This window comes from Hyla sarda, chromosome 9 (assembly GCF_029499605.1).
Source record: "Hyla sarda isolate aHylSar1 chromosome 9, aHylSar1.hap1, whole genome shotgun sequence".
NCBI lineage: Eukaryota > Metazoa > Chordata > Amphibia > Anura > Hylidae > Hyla > Hyla sarda.
In genome coordinates this window covers 82745463-82762655 of record NC_079197.1, presented here as the reverse complement: position 1 = coordinate 82762655, position 17193 = coordinate 82745463, and the positions used below count along the sequence as shown (strand labels likewise).

General features: G+C 45.7%; 1 protein-coding gene across 13 annotated transcripts in view; it reads right to left on the bottom strand.

The window, feature by feature from the left end:
* Positions 1–17193, bottom strand: part of NEXMIF (neurite extension and migration factor) — a 490983-nt gene that overhangs the window by 108216 nt on the left and 365574 nt on the right. The window contains exon 1 of one of the 13 annotated variants that reach the window (XM_056540517.1): positions 957–1033. The exons of the other annotated variants lie outside the window; for them this stretch is intronic. The gene's annotated coding sequence lies outside the window, so the exon portion shown is untranslated. Of the gene's footprint in view, positions 1–956; positions 1034–17193 lie in introns of those variants that run through there. 13 annotated transcript variants of the gene reach the window in all.

Below are 17193 nucleotides of genomic sequence, written 5' to 3'. Positions count from 1 at the left end.
AAACCTTTTTTCTTTTAAATCAACTGGTGGCAGAAAGTTAAACATATTTGTAAATTACGTGTACAAATGTAGTCCTAGAAAGCCGACCAGGTGCCACAATCCATGGTATGGGGAGTCTTACATAAACACGTCTGTGTTGTAAGCCATGCAGATTACTTCTTCTTCAGGAGCAGACAACACATTAAAACGGTATCACTTAGGCTGGGTTCACATATATCAGGCGTCCGGCACAGTTTCCCTCCGGCGTGCACCGGAGGGAAACTGATGCTAGAACTAATCCCATTCATTTGATTGGGACAGTTCACAATCATCCAGCGTCTCAATTTTGATGCCGGATGGTTGGACATGCCGGAGGGCACCGGACAGGGGGACGCAGCTTGCTGAAACAATGGACGCCGCATGCCATACAACTGATGAAGTTGTCATCAGTTGTGGCATCAATTGCGTCGAGAGTTCACCTGTGCCGGATGCCGGATATATGTGAACCCAGCCTTACAGGGCCGATCTAAAGAGGACAAATTCTCTGACAGGCTGCTATTAAGCTCTGCGGCTACCATTTGAGAAGGAAAGATAGAATTTTGGGACTCTGCTCTTATCGAGCACATGAGGGACTTATCCAAAGAAAGCATGATATGTGCAAGAAGCAGGCACAAAGGCCCAGATTTATCAAACTGTGTGAGAGAAAAAGTGGAGAGATTTTCCCCCAGCAACCAATCACAGCTCAGCTTTCACTTTACCACAGCTTGTTAGCTGAGCTGTGATTGGTCGCTGTGGAAAAATCTCTCCACTTTTTCTCTCACACAGTTTGATAAATCTGGACCAAAAAGTCTACGGTCATTTTTTGGCAAGGATACTTTCACTGCCAAAAGATAAATAGATAGATTATGCCGCTGACAAAAGTATTCTATTAAGTGAATGTAGCACTTCCATATTTCTATTAAGATGTCTGCCAATACCTGAATGAAACTTTAACGAAAAAAAAGTCAGACCGGCCACGTCATAAACAATTCACCAATGTTGCACTGTCCTCCATGAACGCCAGATGTAGCACCCTGCAACTTCTTTCTGTAAGGCTAAATCAAGGACTTGTCCATAGCAACCAATCAGATTGCTTCGTTTATTTTTCCCAGGCTTCTTTAAAAATGAAAGAAGCAATCTGATTGGTTGCTATGGGCAACTGCACCACTCTTCCTCTGCACAGGTTTTGATAAATCGGCCACTTTGTATATATACCCCCACCCCAGTTAAAGGATCAGAAAAACCTGAGATATCACTTAAAGGGGTATTCCAGTGGAAAACTTTTTTTTTTTTTTAAATCAACTGGTGCCAGAAAGTTAAACAGATTTGTAAATTATTTCTATAAAAAAATCTTAATCCTTCCAGTACTTATTAGCTGCTGAATACTACAGAGGAAATTCTTTTCTTTTTGGAACACAGAGCTCTCTGCTGACATCACGAGCACAGTGCTCTCTGCTGACATATCTGTCCATTTTAGGAACTGTCCAGAGCAGCATACGTTTGCTATGGGGATTTTCTCCTACTCTGGACAGTTCTTGAAATGGACAGAGATGTCAGCAGAGAGCACTGTGCTCGCTCGTGATTCAGCAGAGAGCTATGTGTTCCAAAAAGAAAAACATTTCCTCTGTAGTATTCAGCAGCTAATAAGTACTGGAAGGATTAAGATTTTTTAAATAGAAGTAATTTACAAATCTGTTTAACTTTCTGGCACCAGTTGATTTAAAAAAAAGAAGTTTAAACATTTAAACATTGGAATCTGTACAGAGGATATGCTGTACGCATCTAGGCCAGCGTTTCCCAACCAGGGTGCCTCCAGCTGTTGCAAAACTACAACTCTCAGCATACCCGGACAGCCTTTGGCTGTCCGGGCATGCTGGAAGTTGTAGTTTTGCAACAGCTGGAGGCACCCTGGTTAGGAGACACTTATGTAAGCAGAAGAGGACTACTACCTATACATATGCCATGTCACCTAAGGTGTATTGTTATGTTAATACCTTTGTTTTATGTTTTCTCTGTTCTGAATATCAAGGCTATAATTTTGCACCATCCTTTTTGAATCATACTGTCTCGTATTTATTTAGCATTTTGAGAACATAAAGTAAGCCATAGCATCACTACCCCTTAAACCTGTATACAGCATGGCTATATACATTTGTCTCAACAATCTGTTAAGGAAAACTGTACTGGGAATCAATTAAAATAAATTAGTTCCATCTTATGTCTTGTCCGTGTTATCGACATTTACTGGGAAAGCTGCGAGAAAACAACATGCAACAGAACTAACTGACTTGTGTCACATGCTAACAAGGGTAACAAACATATTCCAAATATCTTGTGCACACATTTCCTTCTCCCTCATTAATAGATATTTGTACCGTATGTTATTACAGTTAGGGACTATAGTGATTCTATTATATATTACTATAGATGAGGTTTTATGTTATGGAGTTTAAACTCTGTCTCATGCTTGAGGTACAGGAGGGTATAAACAGTCATGGCCGTAAATATTGGCACCCCTGAAATTTTTCTAAAAAATGAAGTATTTCTCACACAAAAGGATTGCAGTTGTTACGCCTAGCGCTCCGGATCCCCGCTCCTCCCCGGAGCGCGTACGGCGTCTCTCTCTCCGCAGCGCCCCGGTCGGTCCCGCTGACCGGGAGCGCTGCACTGTCATGGCCGTCGGGGATGCGATTCGCACAGCGGGACGCGCCCGCTCGCAAATCGCATCCCAGGTCACTTACCCGTTCCCGTCTCCTGCTGTCATATGCTGGCGCGCGCGGCTCCGCTCTCTAGGGCGCACGCGCGCCAGCTCCCTGAGACTTAAAGGGCCAGTGCACCAATGATTGGTGCCTGGCCCAATCAGCTTAATTGGCTCCCACCTGCTCCCGGGCTATATCTGAGCTCCTCCCTTGCACTCCCTTGCCGGATCTTGTTGCCCTTGTGCCTAGTGAAAGCGTTTTGTGTGTCTAAAGCCTGTGTACCAGAACTTCTGCTATCCACCCTGACTACGAACCTTGCCGCCTGCCCCCGACCTTCTGCTACGTCCGACCTTGCTTCTGTCTACCCCCTTGTACCGCGCCTATCTTCAGCAGTCAGAGAGGTTGAGCCGTTGCTAGTGGATACGACCTGGTCACTACCGCCACAGCAAGACCATCCCGCTTTGCGGCGGGCTCTGGTGAAAACCAGTAGTGACTTAGAACCGGTCCACTAGCACGGTCCACGCCAATCCCTCTCTGGCACAGAGGATCCACCTCCTGCCAGCCGGCATCGTGACAGTAGATCCGGCCATGGATCCCGCTGAAGTTCCTCTGCCAGTTGTCGCCGACCTCCCTACACTGGTCGCCCAGCAAGCCCGACAAGAGCACCAGCTGTCGTACTTGACCACCATGACACAGCAACTCCAGTCGCAGCTACAGCAGCTCCAGTCACAGCAACAGCAATTTCAGTCTCAGCTACAGCAGCAACAACCATCTCCTCCGCCAGCTCCTGCACCTCTTCCGCAGCGAGTGGCCACTCCTAGCCTCCGCCTGTCCTTGCCGGACAAATTTAATGGGGACTCTAAGTTTTGCCGTGGCTTTCTTTCGCAATGTTCCCTGCACTTGGAGATGATGTCGGACCAGTTTCCTACTGAAAGGTCTAAGGTGGCTTTCGTAGTCAGCCTTCTGTCTGGAAAAGCCCTGTCATGGGCCACACCGCTCTGGGACCGCAATGACCCCGTCACTTCCTCTGTACACTCCTTCTTCTCGGAAATTCGAAGTGTCTTTGAGGAACCTGCCCGAGCCTCTTCTGCTGAGACTGCCCTGCTGAACCTGGTCCAGGGTAATTCTTCCGTTGGCGAGTACGCCATACAATTCCGTACTCTTGCTTCAGAACTATCCTGGAATAATGAGGCCCTCTGCGCGACCTTTAAAAAAGGCCTATCCAGCAACATTAAAGATGTTCTGGCCGCACGAGAAACTCCTGCTAACCTGCATGAACTCATTCATCTAGCCACTCGCATTGACATGCGTTTTTCTGAGAGGCATCAAGAGCTCCGCCAGGAAAAAGACTTAGATCTCTGGACATCTCTCCCACAGTCTCCATTGCAATCTGCGCCTAGGCCTCCCGCCGAGGAGGCCATGCAAGTGGATCGGTCTCGCCTGACCCTGGAAGAGAGGAATCGCCGTAAGGAAGAGAATCTTTGTCTGTACTGTGCCAGTACCGAACATTTTTTGGTGGATTGCCCTATCCGTCCTCCACGTCTAGGAAACGCACGCTCGCACCCAGCCCTCGTGGGTGTGGCGTCTCTTGATGCTAAGTCGGCTTCTCCACGTCTCACGGTGCCTGTACGGATTTCTACTTCAGCCAGCTCTTCCCTCTCAGCCGTGGCCTGCCTGGACTCTGGTGCCTCTGGGAATTTTATTCGGGAGTCCTTGGTGAATAAATTCCGCATCCCGGCGACCCGTCTTGTCAAGCCACTCCACATTTCCGCGGTCAACGGAGCCAGGTTGGATTGCACCGTGCGTTATCGCACGAAGCCCCTCCTAATGTGCATCGGAAATCATCACGAAAAAATTGAGTTTTTGGTCCTCTCCAATTGCACGTCCGAAATTCTCCTGGGACTACCCTGGCTTCAACACCATTCCCCAACCCTGGATTGGTCCACAGGGGAGATCAAGAGCTGGGGTACCTCTTGCTTCAAGGACTGCCTTAAACCGGTTCCCAGTACTCCCTGCCGTGACCCTGTGGTTCCTCCTGTATCCGGTCTCCCTAAAGTCGTTATGGACTCTGCCTGCCTTAAGAAGTGCCTCTCCCCCCCTCCCAGTCCAGTCAGGCAAGCCTCGGTGCCTCCTCATGGCCCTCGTCCTGGTGTCACACTGCCCCGTGCCAGGCCTCGCCCTCTGCCCTCCCTCCCCATTCCTACTCCTGCTGTTCTGCCTTCCGTTGAGGAATCCCTCCATCCTTTCCCGGTCTCCTCATCCCAGGGGAGGCAGTTACCGGACAAAGGGAAGACCTAAGGGGGGGGGTACTGTTACACCTAGCGCTCCGGGTCCCCGCTCCTCCCCGGAGCGCGTACGGCGTCTCTCTCTCCGCAGCGCCCCGGTCGGTCCCGCTGACCGGGAGCGCTGCACTGTCATGGCCGTCGGGGATGCGATTCGCACAGCGGGACGCGCCCGCTCGCGAATCGCATCCCAGGTCACTTACCCGTTCCCGTCTCCTGCTGTCATATGCTGGCGCGCGCGGCTCCGCTCTCTAGGGCGCACGCGCGCCAGCTCCCTGAGACTTAAAGGGCCAGTGCACCAATGATTGGTGCCTGGCCCAATCAGCTTAATTGGCTCCCACCTGCTCCCGGGCTATATCTGAGCTCCTCCCTTGCACTCCCTTGCCGGATCTTGTTGCCCTTGTGCCTAGTGAAAGCGTTTTGTGTGTCTAAAGCCTGTGTACCAGAACTTCTGCTATCCACCCTGACTACGAACCTTGCCGCCTGCCCCCGACCTTCTGCTACGTCCGACCTTGCTTCTGTCTACCCCCTTGTACCGCGCCTATCTTCAGCAGTCAGAGAGGTTGAGCCGTTGCTAGTGGATACGACCTGGTCACTACCGCCGCAGCAAGACCATCCCGCTTTGCGGCGGGCTCTGGTGAAAACCAGTAGTGACTTAGAACCGGTCCACTAGCACGGTCCACGCCAATCCCTCTCTGGCACAGAGGATCCACCTCCTGCCAGCCGGCATCGTGACAGCAGTAACACATGTTTTGCTATACACATGTTTATTCCCTTTGTGTGTATTGGAACTAAACCAAAAAATGGAGGGAAAAAAAGTAAATTGGACATAATGTCACACCAAACTCCAAAAATGGGCTGGACAAAATTATTGGCACCCTTTCAAAATTGTGGAAAAATAAGATTGTTTTAAGCATGTGATGCTCCCTTGAACTCACCTGGGGTAAGTAACAGGTGTGGGCAATATAAAAATCACACCTGAAAGCAGATAAAAAGGAGAGAAGTTCACTTAGTCTTTGCATTGTGTGTCTGTGTGTGCCACACTAAGCATGGACAACAGAAAGAGGAGAAGAGAACTGTCTGAGGAACTGAGAACCAAAATTGTGGAAAAATATCAACAATCTCAAGGTTACAAGTCCATCTCCAGAGATTTAGATTTGCCTCTGTCCACAGTGCACAGCATTATCAAGAAGTTTGCAACCCATGGCACTGTAGCTAATCTACCTGGGCATGGATGGAAGAGAAATATTGATGAATGGTGTCATCGCAGGATAGTCCGGATGGTGGATAAGCAGCCCCAAACAAGTCAACATTTAAATTAAATGAAACGCTATGGCAGGAGACCCAAAATGAACTTGAATAAGCCAAAATCCTTCTGGGAAAACTTCTTGTGGACAGATGAGATCAAGATAGAGTTTTTTGATAAAGCGCATCATTCCACTGTTTACCGAAAATGGAATGAGGCCTACAAAGAAAAGAACACAGTACCTACAGTGAAATATGGTGGAGGTTCAATTATGTTTTGGGGTTGTTTTGCTGCCTCTGGCACTGGGTGCCTTGAATGTGTGCAAGGCATCATGAAATCTGAGGATTACCAATGGATTTTGGGCGCACTGTACAGCCCAGTGTCAGAAAGCTGGGTTTGCATCCGAGATCTTGGGTCTTCCAGCAGGACAATGACCCCAAACATATGTCAAAAAGCACCCAGAAATGAATGGCAATAAAGCGCTGGAGAGTTCTGAAGTGGCCAGCAATGAGTCCAGATCTAAATCCCATTGAACACCTGTGGAGAGATCTTAAAATTGCTGTTGGGAAAAGGCGCCCTTCCAGTAAGAGAGACCTGGAGCAGTTTGCAAAGGAAGAGTGGTCCAACATTCCGGCTGAGAGGTGTAAGAAGCTTATTGATGGTTATAGGAAGCAACTGATTTCAGTTATTTCTCCAAAGGGTGTGCAACCAAATATTAAGTTAAGGGTGCCAATAAGGTTGTCCAGCCCATTTTTGGAGTTTGCTGTGACATTATGTCCAATTTGCTTTTTGTCCTCTCTTTTTTGGTTTAGTTCCAATACACAGAAAGGGAATAAACGTGTGTATAGCAAAACATGTGTTACTGCAATCCTTTTCTGTGAGAAATACTTCATTTTCTAGAAAAAATTTAGGGGTGCCAACATTTTCGGCCATGACTGTATTAACCCCTTTCTGACCTTGCAAATTTCAAATCATAGAGCTCTTTATAATAGAGCTCTTTAGAGCTTATTTCTTTGTGAGACAAACTAACTTTATATGGGTACCCTTAAGAAAAAAAAAAAAAAAAGGGAAATCGAGAAAAACAATTGTGGGGTGATCTTAAAAAATATGCAATTGCACAATTTAGTGAAACAACCATTTCACTGTACAGTAAAAGTCACACTCTAACTTTATTCTGTGGGTAAAATCAATTACGGTACAAAGATATTGAGTTTGTATACTTTTTACTTTGTTTTACTACTTTTAACAACTTAAAAACTGACTCCCTGAAACTTGTAAAACTGGTTGGGTAGCACAGTGGGTCCACACCTGCTGGGGCATTACATTCATTTTTTTTTCTGTCCATAAATATAACTTAGTAAGTGAAGAAAGTGTCCAAATTATTCAGATTAATACTAGCCCTCCACAATACCAGATAATTCTCATATGAGCCTAGTCTCTGACACAATGATGGGCTGCAAATTTGAAACCAATTACTTGCCACTAGGGTCTATTCCTCAACATATTTGGTAAATTACAAGTGGACATGGCCATGTTCAGAATAGATGGACCAGTCCAATACCGATTCCTTTTGGCAATGTTCCCAATGCTTTGTGTGGTCGTCAATTTCCTTATCAACAGTAATGTTTCTTTCCCATGGGATTTCCTCCCTCGGTGCACAATAGGATGGATTAGAAAGGGTAACAATCACAGTATACGAAATGTATGTGTGCTTTATAAATAGTCATAAATAATTCTATCAATGTAACTAGTGAAACAATTAGTTACAAGTAGTGACTGCAACGTTCTATTCAAGGTATAGTTGAAGTTTTGGAACAAGAAGACTAATATATCATCAAACATGTTCCATCATTCTAATAATGTCCTAGAAGTCTGGACCATGAGAAATGTTAGAGATTTTAGTGTTCTCACTGCTTTCAGACATTATATTCGTCATCTTCACATTTTCTTTTGAAGCTATTTTTGTCCAAGGCTGGACCATTGGGATTTCTAGACCATCAAGAAAGAGCTAGTCTAGACTTATGACAACTGCCTACCCGCTGTACAGATTGGCATTGTGCTACTCAGCCCATGATGTAAGGTGAAAGCAATCCGTCTGTGTCAATCCTCATCATAGAGCAGAGCAGATCCAGAGGAGTTGGATTCCAGGACTGTCTATCTCTGAATCACATTTTGGGCAAACTGGCTCATCAGAAGTAATGCAATATTTTGGATTCTCTTATTCCTTAAACATGCAAGAAATATCTGCTTGGAGCGTAAATACCCATTTCACAGATGGCACTGATTCAGTTACTGTGTATGAAATTCATTTTGTACACAGTATGCAGACAGTCAGTTCAAAAGAGATCTGAAGGCTCTATTAGTATGCATAACAAGGGACCCCTGGCAATAACTGTGACCAGCACTGGAGAGAGATAAGCCAAGCACTGAACATGTGGTTTCAGCTGCAATAAGCTCTGCTGAGCGAATGTTTATCTGTTAGTCTTTTCTGTATATATTACATAGGAGGTGTCCTGGACATAGGACATCATCATTGTGATCGTCATCTTCTTCCTGAGAAACTACTATCCGTTAATGTGAACTTCACTGCATAGCCTAAAATATTTCCAAACTTAGGTGACATTCATTCTGGGTGCATACACTGCAGATTTTATTACAGTTTATTACAGTAGTCGCAAATTCCTGAGTGGGAATGTATCTGTGCGTAGATATTAAATCCGTTGCATGTCAATTTGTGTTGCATAGAATCGACACATAAAACTATAACTACAGCTAAAATCATGCAGGCTTTAACAGACACATTAAAGGGGTACTCTGGTGGAAAACAATTTTTTTTAAATCAACTAGTGCCGGAACTTTAAACAGATTTGTAAATTAGAACAACAAAAAGAGAGGTAGATGCACTCACCGCAAAGTTGAGACTGTCACATCTGGGTGTCCGGTGACTGGGTGCCGGGTCACGGCATTCGGCGCTGGTGTCTTGTGGCGCTCAGAGGCTACGCCGGAAGTTTCGCACGTAAGTGCCTGCTTCTTCCGGCCTCCTGAGGCCGGAAGAAGCAGGCACTTACGTGCGAAACTGCCGGCGTAGCCTCTGGTATTACTTCTAGACTGGTATCGGAGGTCGCCGTGGACCTTGCTGTATACGTCATTAGGTGATATAGTTTTCCATGTGTGCTCTCCCTGCACTTCTACCTTAGATTTGTAAATTACTTCTATTTAAAAATCTTAACCCTTCCAGTACTTATCAGCTGCTGTATGCTCCACAGGGAGTTCTTTTCTTTACATTTTTTTTTTATTTCTGACCACAATGCTCTCTGCTGACACCTCTGTACATGTCAGGAACTGTCCAGAGTAGAAGCAAATCTCCATAGCAAACCTATACTGCTCCAGGCAGCTCCTGAGACAGACAGAGGTGTCAGCAGAGAGCACTGTGGTCAGACAGAAAATACGTTTAAAAAGAAAAGAACTTCCTGCGGAGCATACAGCAGATGAGAAGTACTGGAAGGGTTAAGATTTTTTTATAGAAGTAATTTACAAATCTGGTTAAGTTTCACAGTAGTACCCCTTTAACAGATGTGGTTTTGAGGGTAAAACTGTGAAATCACTGGCCAAACTCTGGGCACAATATTCTATCAGAAAACTCAGCTCACAGCACGGAGACGTGGTTTTTACCCACATATATCTGTCACAGCATAAAAAACTGGCCTAACTTTGGGACTGCTAGCCTGCTGGGAAATGAGGACTCCTGGTTGGTAGATGTTAGGATTCGGCAGGCTGGATGTGGATCCTCTGTGTCAGCGAAGGATTGGCGTGGACCGTGTCGGTTGACCGGTTCTAGGGTTGCTACTGGTTTTCACCAGAGCCCGCCGCAAAGCGGGATGGTCTTGCTGCGGCGGTAGCAACCAGGTCGTATCCACCGGCAATGGCTCAACCTCGCTGACTGCTGAGAAGGCGTGGGACAGAAGGACTAGGCAGAGGCAAGGTCACACGTAGCAGAAGGTCGGGGCAGGCGGCAAGGTTCGTAGTCAATGGTAATAGTAGTAGGTCAAGAACACAGTAAAGGTAAACACAGTAAGCTTTCTCTAGGCACACAGGCAACAAGATCCGGCAAGGAAGTGCAGGGGAAGTGAGGTTATATGGACAGGGAGCAGGTGGAAGCTAATCAGACTGATTGGGCCAGGCACCAATCACTGGTGCACTGGCCCTTTAAATCTTAGAGAGCTGGCGCGCGCGTGCCCTAGAGAGCAGAGCCGCGCGCACCAGAACATGACAGCCAGGGACCGGGACGGGTAAGTGGCTTGGGATGCGATTCGTGAGCGGGCGCGTCCCGCTATGCGAATCGCATCCCCATCGTGAATGTCAGTGCAGCGCTCCTGGTCAGCGGGTCCGACCGGGGCGCTGCATAGAGGAGAACGCCGCGAGCGCTCCGGGGAGGAGTAGGGACCCGGAGCGCTCGGCGTAACAGTAGAGAAGGCTAAATTGTACTTATGTGGCTGCAGACTGACTTCAAAATGCATAATGATTAGACATTTTGCCATGTGTGTGTGTCATAAATAAAATCTGATGTATCACAGGAAAAGAAGCACAAAAATAATCTGAATAAAAGAATCTGAAAATATGTCTGGTCAGGAAGGGTTAATGAGCCCGGTCTGGAAGTGGTTAATTAAGTTATTTTACTAGTACACCTGACTACGTGTTATGACAACAGCTTTACAATTAATTATAATTTTTTTTAAAAATTCTCAAATTAAAAATTAAGGAACTTAAATTTTGACTGACAAAGACTTTTCCAGGTCCTGGCGCTGGCCCTGCCTATGTGACTGAAGCCCAAAATTGTCTATTATCTACTAGAACTTTCATTTTAAATCTTCACACAACTTATTTACACACGGATGCAAATAATCCCCTTTGCATTCTTTAATATTGCTCTGGCGGCAGAAAGACTGTGTAAACGGCCCATTGCTTCAAGAGATTTATAGCAAATTATATTCAGAATTCATTCCTTTAGGAGCAACTGACGTGATGTAGTCACCCACTCCAATAAGAGAGTCATCAACACATTTACAACTTCACACTGAAACTAACATATGTCCGCATATGACTGACAAGAATGTAGCATATGCATTTAATGACTGCAACAGATGTAAAATATTCCATGCTCCAAAATCCTGTTTTCTAGTAAAAAATTATAATAATAATAAAATACATTCCCCCGTATAGTGGAGATGTTGTGCATCGAGTGTTATCTATAATTTCAGGTTTTCCAGTAGCCCCTGTTCTTATATGTGGAGACCTTAACCAGGTCCTGGATGCTTCCGTAGATCGGTTTTGGGGCTCCCGACCCCCCCCCCCCTCGCTCTAGGTCGACTGGACTTGCTAACATACTATCTGAGGTTGATCTATTTGATTTGTGGCATTGTCGCAATCCCACCACCCTGCAGTACTCTTGTTACTCGGCCACGCACAGGACCCTTTCTAGAATTGATTTGGCAATAGGAGATGGGGATATGGCTAGAATGGTTAGACGCATAGAATACTTGGCTAGAGGCCTCTCTGATCACTCCCCTCTTAGGTTGCAGCTTGATTTCACGGATGGTGCTGGAGGGGTGCGCCCTCTGTGGAGACTGAACCCGTTCTGGCTACAGGTACTGACCACGGCTGAAATCACCTGTGCTGAACTTAGGGAATATTTTGCCTTAAATGTGGGTTCGGCTTCGGTCTCCGCAGGATGGGACTCCCTTAAGGCGTATTTGCGAGGCCTATTCATACGTGATATTAGTATACATAAATCTTTTACAAGGGATAGGGGAGAGAGGCTGAGATTGACGGTGGTTGAAGCTGAGAATGCATATGTCTCGGCTCCCTCCCCGGTGGCTGAGGAGACCTGGTTGAGGGCACAGGGAGACTATAAAGCGTACTTGGAAGAGTCAGCTGAACATAAACGTTTTTTGTTAAGCAATGTTATTTTGAATGTGGTGAAAGTACTGGTAAACTGTTGGCTTCCATTTCCAGGGCACAGCGAGGCATATAGTTTATCAGTTGTTTGCGGGACGGGCAGGGACGTGAGATCACTGATGATGGAGGGATTTTGGACGTGATGTTGGCCTTCTATCAGGATGCATATTCCTCTAGGGCCTCATGCTCTGAGACAGCCCTGAGGGAGTATGTACGTAGGGCTAGGTTGCCTTCCCTTACTCTGGAGCAGAGGAGTGAGCTGGACTCGCCTGTCTCTCTAGAGGAATTGGAACGAGCTCTAAAAGATGCCAATAATGAGAAAGCCCCGGGCCCTGATGGCCTCCCCAGTGAGGTCTATAAAAAGTTCTCGGGTGTCCTGCTACCACAACTGTTGCGGGTGGTGGAGTCAGCGGTTTTAGAGGGTTCTTTGCCACGCTCCATGATGGAAGCCATAATTGTACTTATTCCAAAACCTGGAAAGGACCCTCAGTGTGCGGGTCCCTATAGACCAATATCACTCTTATGTGCTGATATGAAGCTGCTGGCTCGGGTGCTCGCTAACAGGTTGGCTGGGGTCATACTTTCTCTGATCCATGGTGATCAGACTGGATTTATGCCCGGTAAATCTACTGTTGATAATATCAGGAGGGTGTATCTAAATCTACAGATGTCTCAGGATGGTACGGAAGCTCGCTCGGTTTTCTCCTTGGACGCTGCCAAAGCATTCAATAGCGTCGAATGGGAATACCTGTGGAGTGTGAAGAGTGCTATGAGGTTTGGGGATAGATTCCTTTCCTATGTTAAGCTTCTTTACCAGAGCCCGGTTGCCTGCCTCAGAGTCAATGGTAAGCTCTCACCATCGTTTGCTCTGCAGAGGGGTACAAGACAGGGATGCCCCCTGTCGCCCTTGCTTTTGCCATAGCTATTGAGCCCCTAGCTTGCCTGATGAGAATGTCACCAGATATAATAGGGTTTCGGTATGGGACTGTGGAGGAGAGGGTGGCACTGTATGCCGATGACATATTATTATTTCTGGGAGATACGGCCCATTCGCTAACCCCAGTTATATCTCTTATTGCAGAATTTGGTTCCTTTTCGGGTTTGCTTATCAACTGGGACAAGTCCGTTCTGATGCCTCTGGACCCCTTGCCAGATATACCTCAAATTGCTGTCTCCAAGATACAAGTCGGTCTAGCTTTAAGTACCTGGGGATATATATTACTCCCTCCGTACATGATTTCGTCCCTCGTAATCTAATCCCCCTTCTAGATAAGAGCTCCCAAAAAGTATCTGTCTGGTGCCACCTCCCAATCTCAGTGGTTGGCCGTAAAAATTCAGCTAAAATGGTCCTTATGCTGCAACTGTTGTACATTTTACAGAACTCTCCGTTGTGGATTGCGATGGCCCACTTTCAAAGGATTCAGCGACTTTTCCGACATTTAGTGTGTGGGGGGGGTGGGACTGCCAGAATTAAATTGGAGACGTTACAGAGGGGTAAATCATCGGGGGGGGGGGGGGGCTAGCACTACCGAATCCATGGCTGTACTATATTGCGTCGCAGTTACATCAGGTGAGGGGGTGGGCATCATTTTCCACATTGGGTCCTACGGGTCGACTGTTTATGACTAAGCATGGGGGTAGAATACCGCTACACATTCTGGAGATTGGAGCTCTCACCAGACCTCCTGACTCTTCTCCCACAGCTCGATTACTTTGTAAACTATGGGGCCACGCGAAGAAACTTAACTTATCTTAACTTCCCAATGCTGTGGCATAACCCTGGTTTCCCTGTCTTTAATTCGTATGCTGAAGCTGAGTTCTGGGAGAGGAGGGGACTCTGTGAATTGGGTCAATTGGTTGATCAGGGGGTGGTTAGGTCTTTTGAGCACTTACAAGAAGACTTTGCCCTACCTCGCTCCTCTTTTTACTGTTACTTGCAGATCCACCATGCCTAAGAAACGCAGAATAGGATGGGACTGTTAACTGTACAGACTAATCCTGTACTAGAATCTCTTGTCACTAAGAGAGAGTCAACCAGTGTGATTTCTTGGCTTTATGGGGAATTACTTAGTTTTTACCACGAGGGCTTCCCTCTGACGGTCCGTTCTAAATGGGAGAGGGACCTTGGGGTACTGACTGACGAGGAGTGGAGCGTTGTACTGTCACTTACCCCCTTTGTTTTGTGTGTGTGTGTGGGGGGGGGGGGTGTTGGGTGATGCCTGTTATTGTTCAACTGTAAAAAAAACTTAATAAAAACTATCTGATTAAAAAAAAATACATAAAAAAAGAAAACAGCAGATAAATTACTTAAAAAGCATATTATGGTTCTCAGAAATTTATATAACATGGTCCCTGTCTGTTTCAAATATCCAACAATTTTCTCCGGGAACCTTTTAAACAATAATAAAAAAAATCACTTTTAATTCTTCATTTACAATGCCAATACGAAATCACTTATAACGCACTTAGGCTAGGTTCAGACTACGGAATTTCCGACAGAAATTCAGTCGTAAAATTTCCGTCCGAAATTCCGCTTGCTAAAATGTCTAGTGTAGTGAATGGGTTTTCGTTCACAAATTCACACCGGAATTTGTGAAGCGGAAAGTCCGCTTAGAAATTTCCTCCTGAAGAAAGGCGGTGCTCTTTTTTCAGGCGGAAATCCACGCGGAACACATTGCAGTCTATTGGAGACTGCAGTGTCCGTGCGGTCCTAGCGCCGATTGATTCAGCCGGCGCTGGCCACACTCAGAATCTCTGGGCGGAAATTTTCTGCCTGGAGATTCCGTAGTCTGAACCTAGCCTTACTAACTTGACTGCCACCAATACTGCATCAGTAAAGGGTTATAGGGGATAACATGTCTTACATGAGAACATGAGACTGATTACATTTAGGGTATGTTCACACTGAGGAATTGGAGAGGAATTTCCATGAGTAATTCTGCTCGCTTTTTCCTCTCCAAATCATTCAGCAGTGAAAATCCCCATAGAGCTGTGCAGAATTTCTGCCCCTCAGTTCACACTGAGGAATTTCCTCAAGCAGAATTCTGATGAGGAAGTCTGTTCCGCTTGAAGAAAGAACATGTTCTTTCTTTCAGGCGGAATCAGCGTCGTTCTCCCATAGAGATCAATGTTATTTTTTTTTTCAGTCAGAATCATTTCCACGCGGAATTGGCGCAGAATTGGTGCGGAATTTGCGTGGAATTGGCGCAGAATTTCCGCATGAAAAAAAAAAGAGGATAATATATATATTATACTCTTCTCCTCCTCCGCTTGAAATTTTCATTTCCGCGTGGGGAATTCCGCTCAAATTCCGCACCAATTCTGCACGAAATTCCGCGCAAAATCTCTGTGAGTTCTTGTGGAAAAATATTTTGAGGCAGAAAATTTCTGCTTGATTTCTGCCCCAATTCCTCAGTGTGAACATACCCTAAGACTTTCAACACCATCTGGGTTTTTCAATGGACATTATTTACAAATGTGCCAGTCACATGCGCTAGCGTAAAGGTATGAGTCCTCAAACTCAAAACAGTGAAATGGAGAAACAAAAAACAAAAGACAGGGAGCTCCCTTGTGTTGTTTTTTAAATAAAGGTGTGTGTCTAATCACCACACCAAATGTTAGGTACTAACCTTCAGAAGTTGTGCTATGTATAGGCACAATTCTACTGTAGGCATAAAATGGTAGGAGAAGTTGCTGCGCTCTTGCCAGTACATATTAGCTGCTGAATACTACAGAGGATTTTTTTTTTCTTTTTGGAACACAGAGCTCTGCGCTGACATCATGACCACAGTGCTCTCTGCTGACATCTCTGTCCATTTTAGGAACTGTTCAGAGCAGCATATGTTTTCTATGGGGATTTTCTCCTACTCTGGACAGTTCTTAAAAGGGACAAAGATGTCAGCAGAGAGCACTGAGGTCATGATGTCAGCAGAGAGCTATGTGTTCCAAAAAGTAAAGAATTTCCTCTGTAGTATTCAGCAGCTAATAAGTACTGGAAGGATTACGATTTTTTAATAGAAGTAATTTACAAATCTGATTAACTTTCTGGCACCAGTTGATAAAAAAATAAAAAAAGAAGTTTTCCACCGGAGTACCCCCGTTTAACCCCTTAACGACGCAGGACGTATATTTACGTCCTGCGCCGGCTCTTGCGATATGAAGCAGGATCGCGCCGCGATCCTGCATCATATCGCGTCAGTCCTGGTGCTCATCAACGGCCGGGACCCATGGCTAATACCACACATCGCCGATCGCGGCGATGTGCGGTATTAACCCTTTAGAAGCGGCGGTCAAAGCTGACCGCCGCTTCTAAAGCGAAAGTGACCCGGCTGCTCAGTGAAGTCGCGGCGTCCCGAACAGCTGGCAGGACACCGGGAGGGCCCTTACCTGCCTCCTCGGTGTCCGATCGACGAATGACTGCTCCGTGCCTGAGATCCAGGCAGGAGCAGTCAAGCGCCGATAACACTGATCACAGGCGTGTTAATACACGCCTGTGATCTGTGTAAAAGATCAGTGTGTGCAGTGTTATAGGTCCCTATGGGACCTATAACACTGCAAAAAAAGTGTAAAAAAAAAAGTGTTAATAAAGGTCATTTAACCCCTTCCCTAATAAAAGTTTGAATCACCCCCCTTTTCCATAAAAAAAATAAAACAGTGTAAAAAAAATAAATAATAAACATATGTGGTATCGCCGCGTGCGTAAATGTCCGAACTATAAAAATATATCATTAATTAAACCGCACGGTCAATGGCGTACGTGCAAAAAAATTTCAAAGTCAAAAAAAGCACTTTTTGGTCACTTTTTATACCATTAAAAATGAATAAAAAGTGATCAAAAAGTCCGATCAAAACAAAAATCATACCAATAAAAACTTCAGATCACGGCGCAAAAAATGAGTCCTCATACCACCCTGTACGTGGAAAAATAAAAAAGTTATAGGGGTCAGAAGATGACATTTTTAAACGTATAAATTTTCCTGCATGTAGTTATGAT